Consider the following 11,673-nt stretch of genomic DNA (forward strand, 5'->3'; position numbering starts at 1 on the left):
TATTCATAATCTTGGCTAATCCTAATGATGTTTTGTTTGAGGGTTTTACTACTCTTTGTCAACCTTTTCCAAATTGTCTGCTAATTCAGAGGCTTCCCTTTGTTTGGGACCCCAATTTAGGATACGTAGATCCCGATTTTTTTTTTTTTAAAGAGATGCTGAGCTCTGTCACCTTTCATGGACATTAATGAAAGATGAGAACACTCAGAACCTTACTGGATTTAGGGTTACCAGCTCTCCTGGACCAGACAGACAAGACACCATTGCCACAGATTGCCTCTGGTTGTCTGGTCAGGAGTGTTAGCACTTTCTACTTTCCTTTTTTTCCAGGGGTTTTTCATAACATAAACAATGCTAGTGAAGCTCTAGGACCTTTCACTGGAGGATCAACCATTGTCAGACAACTGGCATACTCTCGTTGCTGCCTGTGATACTGGCTACTATTGTTTGATTGTTTCCTACTGCTACCGCCTATTCATTTCCATATTTTTGTCCCTTGTGTTATATGTGGACTGTAGGCTCATTGGAGCACAGACTCCAATTGTCTTTGGTCCATGACTGCGTCAGTCACAATCCATGTAATAATATAAAGTGCAAAGCATTGCTCTTCAGTTTGGGATGGGAATCCTGCTGTGTGTCTTGGAGCAGTGTAAGCAAAATGTGTGTGTGTATATATAGGGTCTGTAGCTCATTATGCCTGTTTTTTCCTTCACCCTTTGCATGTTAAAGATAGATACGGTGGGATGAGGAGACACTAAAATGCAGAGCAAGCTGACTAGTGCCAACATCACTCTAAATTTTGTCTATTTGTGAAGCCCCACGTCTGTTTAAAATTAGTTCAGTACTGCATCTGGCAGGGTACAGTCCAGTTTTCTTGTATCTGACAATGAAATGCTCATCTACCTGAGCGCTCTGATTAGCGGAGTGATATGATTCATACCACTGTAAATGTTTCACTGTTCTAACTCTAGCTAGAATGTGGAAACATAACAAAGGGGCAATAACGGTTGCCCTGGGAGACTTTATTTTAGAAATGTATATGGAATAAATAAAGATGTTCTCCTGCATATGTAAAGCTGTAGCTTTATAAGGTCTGATTAACAGTAATCCACTTTGCATTGAGATGGCAAGAGTAGGCACACAGCCAGCTGTCCACAGTAGGGAACATTTATTTCCCATCACAAGTAGAAGGTGTGACATTACTTCAGGCAGACCAATATATAGGCCAGGGCTGGGCAACCAGGAATGGTGGGTGGGCTGCACGAATGGCCCTCCTGTACCTCAGGGGGCTGCAGCAGCCCTGGGGCCACTGGCATTCCATTTGCAGCCCTGTGATCCCCTCCCTCACACCTCTTGTGCATTGGAGCCCCACACTTACCTGCTCCCTCCACCCCACACGTACACTCCCTCCCAGCACTTTTGGAGCACACACAATGACTGATTCATGCTCTGTCCCCACTCCTCCCCCTTCCTCCCAGAGCTATGAAACAGCTGATTTGCGGCATTCCGGCTCTGGGAGGGAGGAAGTGGAGTGGAGTACGGATGGAGTGTGACTCAAGCAATTCACAGTCTGACAGTGTTGGGAGGGGGAATGCTTAGGAAGTGCAGGGCTGGCATGCCTAGGTGCAGAAGAGGCATGTGGGTAGGGTGGGCAGAGGGGAACCGGGGGCGGGGGGCCCTGTGGGGCCCATGCAGCCCATAGAATGCAGGTAGTTCATCGTTGGTAGAGACCCTAATTTTAAACTGGTACATGACAACTTCAGGAATCGGTCTGTTGTAAAAGCTAGTATACTCAACTCTGTCTTCCCACTGTAGTGATGCCTTGAATGTAGAGAAGGGTGGTACATTCCTTGATGAAATAGTGGCTATATTCTATGACCACTTTATATGTAGAGTACAATTGGACACAATTTTTACTGCCTGTTATAAATAAGCAAAGTAGATCTTCCCAGAGATCAAAGTGTGTCTGGAGCGTTTAGTAAACTAGTTTATAATTGCAACGAAGGGTCCTGTGGCACCTTATAGACTAACAGAAAAGTTTTGAGCATGAGCTTTCGTGAGCACAGACTCACTTCTTCAGGTGTGCATCTGAAGAAGTGAGTCTGTGCTCACGAAAGCTCATGCTCAAAACTTTTCTGTTAGTCTATAAGGTGCCACAGGACCCTTCGTTGCTGTTACAGATCCAGACTAACACGGCTACCCCTCTGGTAGTTTATAATTGTGTATTTAGTAACTGAAGTCTGGAAAAGCCAGCTCAAAAGATCAGAGAGTATCCTTCTCCCTGCTTTTGGTCATGAGTCTCTCTGTCTCTCTAGATTGTTACTTCTTTCATACTTCAAAAGAATTGTAGTTGTATATGTTATGGGCTGTTGCTTCCCTTAATACAGAGTCGTGGAGACTGATCTTAGTCACATCTGTTTGGGGAATCATTGCTTAACTACATACAGCATGTTTAATAGCAAATGGTGCCCTCACAGGAGCTTTTCGACAGAGCTAGTCAAAGATTTCTGATGGATAGAATGAGTGCATGAGCGAGAGAAAGCAAATGATTTGAAAGAGAAGATAATAGCTGAACTTTCCATTGGAATCAATGTGGCTAACTCAGAATGTGTTTTTTAGAAGCACCATTGATTCATTTGTACAGTTCTTATGTGTGTTGTTTTAGGAAGCCATCTGCAGCCAAGCCTGAGCACACTCTGATTTTTGTCACACCTGAGATACTTAACCCAGTCAGTATTCACTAAAGCTGGATCTACACTACAGAGTTCTGTCAACAGAAGAGGCCTTCTGTTGACAAAACTAGGGAGTGTCCACACTATAAATACATTCTATCAAGAATCCATCTGCAGAATGCAGCAGTTTTCCTGGCAGAGTTCTGTGTTAAGGCATAACGACTCTGTCGACAAAAAAAAATAGTGTAGACTCCCCAGGGGGTCTTCTCTCAGCAGAGAGGGCTTCTGGTTCACTGGGCTGCCCTGTTTGCAGAGCTTGTGATTGGCTAATCTGTTGACAGAGGGCTGGGCAGTCTGGTCACTCTCTGTCAACAGAGGGCGTTGATAGGGGTAGTATGTACTAGGTGTAGACGTGTTCTGTAGACATTGGTTCTGTAGGGAAATATCTGTCGACAGTGACTTCTGTTGATGGGACTCTGTAGTATAGACACAGCTTGAGGGATCTACAAGGAGCACTGAAAGGGCAATAGGGACTACAGTTGGTAGTTCAGACAAAGACCATCTACTTACTCAGTCCTGCACGATGCTTAGTCCCTCCTGCTAGTCAAGCCATTAATGTCCTTTAAGACCAACAGAATCCTAAAACACTGGGGTGAGTGGGGTCAACTCCACCAGGCCCATCCTGAAGTCTTTGCTAAAGCAAAACACAAAACAAAAAAAATCTCTTGCTGAAGTTTATAGCAATTTGCTTAAGTAAAGACTGCAGAATCAGGCTCTGATAGTTTTGTTTTCTTCCTTAAATGAGGATAAGTCCTCCTCTGAGCATTACAGGGGTTCTAAGGCTTCAGCCAAGCAAAGCAAATCAAATATTGATCTGAAGGCAATCTAAATAATAATCCTAATAACTAGGTCAGCTCTCAATTATATGAACTGATCCTCTTTTCCTTCCTCTGGGAAACAGTGACATCTTAGTATTGTGGGCAGAACCAGTGGTTGCTGTATCCAAAAGTTTATTCATTGAATCTTTGTGCAAGTATCCCAGTCTGTCCTTTAGAGTACTACCTGACTCAGTGAACCTCCAATTAAGTCCGTGGGACTGACTATGTACCCTGGAATTACCAGCCGTGATTAAAGATGTCTCAGTTTGGTCCTAAATATTGTTTCACATTTGCATATTCTTTTTTTGCCTAGTTAACCCACTCCCAGGTCTTTAAACTAGCCAAAACACAATAAAACTTTGTTTAAAAATAAAGAATTGCTAAGTGTTGAGGAAATGTGCCAGGTTGATAGTCGTGCCAACTAATAGGCATTGCTAATGGGCCTTAGAATTATCCTGGATTGAAAATCCATAAGACTGAGAAGGTTTGTCTGGCTTATGCCATTTCCACACTCTAGATCTTCCTCTGCTGACAATCAAGTCTGTTGGTTAGGGTCAGCTGGCAGGTGGGTTTTATTATGTGAGCAACTAGCTACTTGGAAGTGGACTAAGATCATAGATGCATTTCACAGAAGTAATTCAGTAGTCTGTGGATGTGGTTTGGTCACTACCAATCTAGGTGGCTTAAAACCTTCACAAAAAGATGACAATTAAAATTGGTGATCAAAATAGTAACATGTTAATAAATTAAAAACAAACTAAACTCCCTTTAACATTAAATATTGCTATGGTAAATGATGTAATATAAATAAAAATACTGAGAATCTTAGAATTGTCTGTCATGTTTAGAATATACCACAACGAAATGAGTGACATGACTCAAAATCCCACTTAGAATGGTGGGTAGCGTGCATCACTTTTTTGTACAAAACTTCTCCTAAGGGTTAAGATGATAAATCATCCTTCTGGATATTTTAAGCTGTTGGCTCAAAACTGTGGCCAAAAAAAAAGGACTTCATTAGGTCTTACAGTCAAATTCAATAAGGACAAAAGCAAAATACTCTACTGAGGAAGGAACAATTAGTTGCACACATACAAAACAGGAAATAGCTGTCTAGGAAGAAGTACTGCAGAAAGAGATCTAGAGGTCACAGTGGACTGCAAACTAAATATGAGGCAACTATAATGCCATTTCAAAAAAACCCAAACACCATTCTGGATGTATTAGCAGGAGTGTTGGAAGCAGAACATGAGAAGAAATTCTTCCACTTTGCTCTTCACTGATTAAGTCTCAGCTGGGGTACTGTGTCCAGTTCTGGGAGCAACATTTCAGGAAAGATTTGCACAGATTAGAGTGAATCCAGAGAAAAGCAACAAAAATGATTACATGTTACAAGGAGGAGGGAGGAAAAATTATTCTTTCACCTCTGATGATAGGACAAGAAGCAATGGGCTTACATTGCAGCAAAGAAAGTTTGGACATTAGGAAAAACTTCCTAACTGTCAGCGTGGCTAAACACTGGAATAAATTGCCTAGGCAGTTTATAGAATATCTATCATTGGAGATTTTTTAGGAGCAGGTTTAATAAGTATCTGTCAGGAGGACTTAGGTGGTGCTTGGCCCTGCCATGAATGTAGGGGACTAGCAGAGCCAACCTGTCCATAGGATGGTTCAGTGAAGCTGTCCTAGGCCTTGTGCTGTGGGGTGGGGTGGGGCTTGTACAGCTGCCTCACCCATACTAGATAGCTCCCATATTTGCCATGGGGCCCAGGGTGGCCTGAGGGATTACCTGTGGGGAGGATCTGGCATGGGATGGCAGCAGGGGTTGGTCCACCCCACACTCACTATGGCAGTGGGAGTTGCAGGAATCTCCTGGGTGGTGTCTCTCAGGGGGAAGGGGCTTTCTGTGCCACATTGGGGAAGAACAGGGGCAGCAAAAGGCAGAGTGGGGGCAGGGCAGGTGTAAGGCTTGGTGTGAGAGGTGGCACAGGGTGGGAAGAGATGGGGCAAGGCCTGAGGCAAGTGGGTATGCCCTGAACCCCCTACAGATGACCAGGCTTGATGACCTCTTGATGTTCTTTCCAGTTCCATGATTCTATGAAATTGTTTCCACTGCAGTGAATTCTCTATCTTGTTTGGGGAAGGGAGGAATTCAATGAGTAATGAAATCCCATGTCAGTAACAGGTTTACTTCCCCCATTTTAGTATGGGATGGTGTTTTCTTACTTGTAATTGAGACCCTATTTTCTTATACATTTAGTATTTGCAATCACCATAGTGTTGTGATTTTTCCCTGTGGCCAAAAATAATTTTTAGTAACTGTTCTCAATGATCAATTTGATACTTTCATATCAAGCTGATATAAACTGACATTTAAGAAATCCTGTGCTGCACGCTATTCTACTTATATTCAAAACAAAACACTTAAATTTCCTCTCTTTCTCTCTCTTTTCAATGGTCTTGATTACCCGCTTTGGCTGTTAAACAACGTAACTATTTGCTTTTTTGTTAAGACCCATCTGAGTTCAAGCTAGGATGAATAGCTAATGTAATGTAAACATGTGTGACTAATCCTTGTTATAAGGTACCTTCTTTGTCCTGGATATTCTGGTTTTAAAGATAATGTCTGGACATGTCTGTAAAGGCAGCAGGGGCAGAGGGGAGAGAAGAAAAGCAGTTTCTTCTTGTAGTGGAAGATTAACGTTTGTGACAAATAGTTGGGCAGTTCAGGCACTGAATTACCATTGGCAACTGATTTCAAATTTGCTGTTTCTTGGAATATTGGGTAGACGAGTCAACTTTGTTCCTCCAGGTGTTGAAATATTTTACACATACTTTAACTATTAAATTATCCCTTCCAGTATATTGGGCACACTATATATGCTTAACTAACTATAAGTCCTTTTTAATTTTGGCCTGTAATTTATAGGATCAAATTCTGCTCTTGGCCACAGTGGTATTAACTTATGGATGTAAAGCATCCCTGGATCATTTGGAATAACAAGAGATACATAAGATATTTGTTTTATTTTACTTCCATATAGTGCCATTCTGTCTTTTTAAAAATTAGCTCCTGCAAGGCATCATATACCTCTAACACTGATTCTTCTCTGTGAAATGTTTACTGATGGCACTAAAATATTTGCTCCATAAAAATGAATGATGTACCTACAAAACGGCATTTGACTTCAGAAATTGTAAATGAAAAATGTTATGTGCTCAAGTACAACTATGTTGTGAAATTTGGCCACAAGCAATAAGAAATTCAGAATGTTTGAATCTGTTCTAACAAGGGGGTGATCTTTTCCCTTCATGGGCCTTGATTTTGAATAACATGAGGGAACTGTGTTGGGAAGAAGAGTATATATGTGGAATAAAAGAAACCAGATTCAAAAAATAATGAGGCTGTAAAATCAACAGACGGAAGAGTGCCTTTATCTTGAAATAATAATTGAAGTTCAGGTCTCCTTTTATATCCCGAAAGAAACTGAGTTTCAGCCCAATTTGTGTGAAGTAAAATTGGGATTTAGCTGTGGAGCTATATAGCATGGTACAGGATATATCTGTGGGCAAACAAGAAGTCTGAATTAAGTATATCTTTGCAGTACCCTGGACAACACTTCTCCACAGATGATGGGCTATGAGCTGATTCATATTGATTGCAGTGCTGCTGACACCTGCTCAAAGCTCCCTCTTCCGTTTCTATAGTAACCAAGAGAACTGAATACTTGTCCACATACTTTAGGAACCTCATTAAATCAGGCAGCAGGACAGCAGCTGTGTTCTCAATGTGTTATGCTGACAGCCATGGACTAATTTTATGATGCTCAGGTGATTTTTGGCCCTCTCCAGGCCTAACTGTTGAAGACGTGGAGAGAGTGGGACAGATGGCATAATAAATAAATTTTGCCAGTACATTCAGTGCCTCCACATCTTCCAAAAGGTGCAACTGACCACTTTAAATTTTTATCAAGGCAGGTAATTTTAAACAAAGTGTAAGCAAAATACTTTTGAGTGAAAGTAGTCTTAGAAAATTAATTTTAAATAAGTTTGACAGTTAAAGGACTTGAACATGAGGATTATAGCGAAAAGGTTATGTAAGTATGGTGAGTAGAAAACTATTTCTCTTGCCAAATTTTGATTAAAACACCATGATCTACATTCAGCAAGGCTGGCACCAGCGGCAGTTGTTCTACCTTCACCTTCTATTAATTTCCAGCAGAGGGCAGAAACATTTATTCCTGATGGGGGAACCTCCACACTAACAGAATTCCCAGCTGTCCTAGCAGCATAGCTTACTTTTTTGGCCCAGTACCACTCTGTTTGGGTATAGTGAAGGGAGAGGTGTCTTCTGAGATAGCACAAAGCACCTGCTTCCTGGCTTTGCTGTAGTTTCCTGAACTAAGGCCATTCATCAACTGTGTAAATACACAAAAATATAAAACTTGAAACCCTGTGCATAATTCAGAGGTACATTTAGTTCTAATTCCTCTTTAAAATACCTTTTTTTAATTTTTTTAATTGTAATTGAATTAATTTAAAATTTTAATAATTAAAAGTTTTAGACTTATAGTTCACTTATTATCTTTTACTGATTTATGAAGTGAGAAAGCAGTAAGACAAGAATTGTAATTCTGTGCAGCCTGGATTTATGCCTCTACATAATTCTGAGTTTCTTTTGCATAAACTAAATGGAAAAGTGGTAGCACGTGGTTCTCCCTAACACGGCTCTCTCCCTCTGCGACTGTGCCAAATTAATATTGTCATCCATGTGTTTTTCACTCTTCACTGAGAGAGTCACCTGAAATGTGTGTATGGTTATGTTGAATTTTTAAAAGGGACAAAGAATGCAAAGAGCTCTTCCCCCCCCCGATACAACCTTTCCTAAATAAATTCACAAGCCACCCTTAATTTCTCCAGTGAGAGATACCAAAGTGAAAAGCTGAATATCAACAATGCTAAGATACTGATTTTACCAATGAGAGAAACCTGACTAATACTTTAAGAAAAATCCATCCATTTAAGATATGATTTCTGAAGTATACAACACAAAATTACTTACAATACTTTCTTTGCCATGGCCATGTTTGCTACTCTGCAACCAAATTTCTAGAATATACTTGAAATCCAAGGAAAAAACTCTTTCTAATGGGCTGTGTCTACACATGCCCCCTCCTTTTGGAGGTGGCACGTTAATCAGGCAATTCAGCAGATGCTAATGAGGCACTAAGATGAATATGCAGTGCCTCATTAGCATAATTGCATCCACACGAGATTTGAAAGTGCTGCTTTCAGAATGAACGCCACCCGTATAGATGGGGTCCTTTCATAAGGGCCCCCTGGACTTTGAAAGCTCCTTATTCCTAAAACCAAACAGGAAAAAGGAGATTTTGAAGCCAAAAGGCTCCCCCTTCTACATGGGTGGCATGCATTCTGAAAGCGGCACTTTTGAATCATGCGCAGCTGCCATTAAGCTAAAGAGGCGCTGCATATTCATGTCAGCACCTCATTAGCATCTTCTATACTGTCTCGTTAGACACAGCCCTGGAGTTTTGTTATCATTTGCAAAGACAGTGTGAACAGCTAGTTTTGTTCCAACCATGGGAAAGAAATGTGCACTTAGGATTAAAGCCAATGGGGACTACTTGAGTAAATGAATAACATGAACAGAATCTGACTTTGCATCTAAAAATTCTGTCTGAGGAAACTGAAAGAATTGCTTAATGGTCTTTTCTGTGAATTTTGCACAGGTGAGAGATAATATCCATACTTATCCATATAATTTGTGAGTGTAAACAGGAGGTCACTCTGTGGCCAGTTTTACTTGCCAGCACAGCGTTCATGACCGTAAGAAAGACTATTGGGATGTGTCACTAACATAACTGCTGTACAGCACTGTTGATAAACAATCTCCCTTGGGCCAAATTTTGCTTTTTTTGAGTCAAGCACAAGGGTATCTGACCCATGTGCCGGCATTATTCTACAATTCATTTGTAGTGTTTTCAGTGATGCCAATTCAAAAATGCTTGGGAAACAATTTCAGTATGGCAGAATCCACCTCTGAATCAATGAAGAGTTCAGTTGCTGGGTCTTAGAAGACTCTGATAAATAAAATAACCCAAGTCAATAACAACTTTACTTACAATTGCCTAACATTAATAACTGACACTATTCACACTAACAACCTAATCAATCCACTCTACAAGTAGTTTGCAGTTCTGTTTGAGAGAGCAATTTTAATTATTCATTTCCTGTATAGTTGTTTGCTTTACATATAGATATTTCTGTCATTTAATTAAAATGGATTAATAGCATTCCAAAAGCTGCATTAATTTCAAATAGCTCTTGGGCCATGTGCATCAGCACAGCTGCACCTATATATTTGTGCCATTGCAACACTTTTGATGAAGATGTTCTCTGCTGACAGGAGAACTCTCCTGTTGGCATGAAAACATAGGGTGACCATATCTCCCTGTTCCAAATATGAGACAGGGAGATATGGGGGGAAGGGGCAGTTCCTCCTGCTCCACTAAGGCCCAGGGAGCCGGGAAGGAGACAGCAGCTGACAACACTGCCTGGGGGTCCAGGGGAAGTGGCAGCCCCCAGAACTCCTCGGGAAAGCGGCAGGGACCCTGAGCCCCAGGGAAGTGGCAGGGACCTAGCAGCTACCCACAATCCCCTGCATCCCCACGGCTCAGGGAAGTGACTTCTGCAAGCAGCTGCAGCTGCACAGCTGCTGGTGGAAGAGATCAGCGTGAGAGGGTCCAAATCCAGGACAATTACTCCCTTTTACAAAGTAAGTAGGGATCCTTTTGTGGTGTCCCAAATACGGGACCGTCCCACCAAATGCAGGGCAGATTGTCATCCTAAGAACACAGAGAGAGAGAGAGAGAGAGAGAGAAAGAGAGAGAATAAGGTAAATTGGCAAGTGAAGCTCTCCCAGGAGCATAGCCCTGTGCACTCCAGCCTTTATGCCAGAGGCCTGGGCATGTTGCAGAAGAAGCTTAAAGTAGGAGACTTCTGGGACAAGGGGTCATTCGCTAGTTCTCAGTTTGAGCATATGCAGTCAGTTGTCTTTTTTGCTGATGCAACATAGAGAAACCTGTGGTCTCGATCAGGGGTGGGCCACCTGGGGCGAAGCATGACATTTCATAAAGGAGAGCCCAGCACAATCGGCTGCTGGGTCTCGGGCTCATCCAGCTCATTAAACATGCTGAAATATGTTACTGTGTTTAGGTATGTGTATTCACATTTGTATACAGATTAATAAAGTTTTTCCATTCTACAGGCTTATTTTCTTAAACATGCCAAAAGGTTTGTTTTTTTTGTTTTTTTTCATATGACTATAACCAAAATTTCCATTTGGTTTGGATTACATTAGACAGGGCAGGTGGGAAAGTGGGCATGATGTAAAAAGTTTGCTCTCCCTGGCCTAGGAATGACCCACTCTGGGAGGTGGAGCAGGGGACTCTCTGGAATCTTTCACAAATTATATATTCTGTACAGCTGTCCCACCACCCAAGTGAGATTATCATTTGGCCAGCATGCTCTGAGCAGAGGTCAGGATCTTCTGTGCCTGTTGTTGGGCTCACTAAGGGCCTGTCTGCCATTAAAGGGCAGCTGCAACGCCAGGGTAATGCTTAGTGAAGACGCTACCTTTGCGGATGGAAGAGCTTCTGTCAGTGGTGGAGGTACTCCACCTCCCCAAGACATGGTACGGTCTAAAATATGCATTAGGTCACACACATGAGCAAGCTAGTTATCCTGATATAATTTGATAGCATTGATCCAGCCTAATGTCCCTGACTGTCTGCCAGTGTGGCACCACTGAGATGTGCAGTCACAATTTTTCCCATGAGACCCCTCCCCCACACCTAACACCTTTTGTGAGGGGAGGAGGAGGAGTTTCCTCAGCACTGAGCAGGGTATGGAAAGTTAAAGGCCTCCTCAGGCATTTCACTTTTAACAGGGCCTGTGTGAGAAGAAGGATGGTGCCTGTTCTCTCCTCTGTCCCAAGGAAACACCCTACCCAGTGGCAGATGGCAGGCTCCATGTGATGTAGGTTTCTTCCACAAAGGAATAGGATACTCCTGTGGCACCCTCTCAGAGTGCAGGTTAATAAC

The sequence above is a fragment of the Carettochelys insculpta genome, chromosome 7, assembly GCF_033958435.1.
Source record: "Carettochelys insculpta isolate YL-2023 chromosome 7, ASM3395843v1, whole genome shotgun sequence".
Lineage (NCBI taxonomy): Eukaryota > Metazoa > Chordata > Testudines > Carettochelyidae > Carettochelys > Carettochelys insculpta.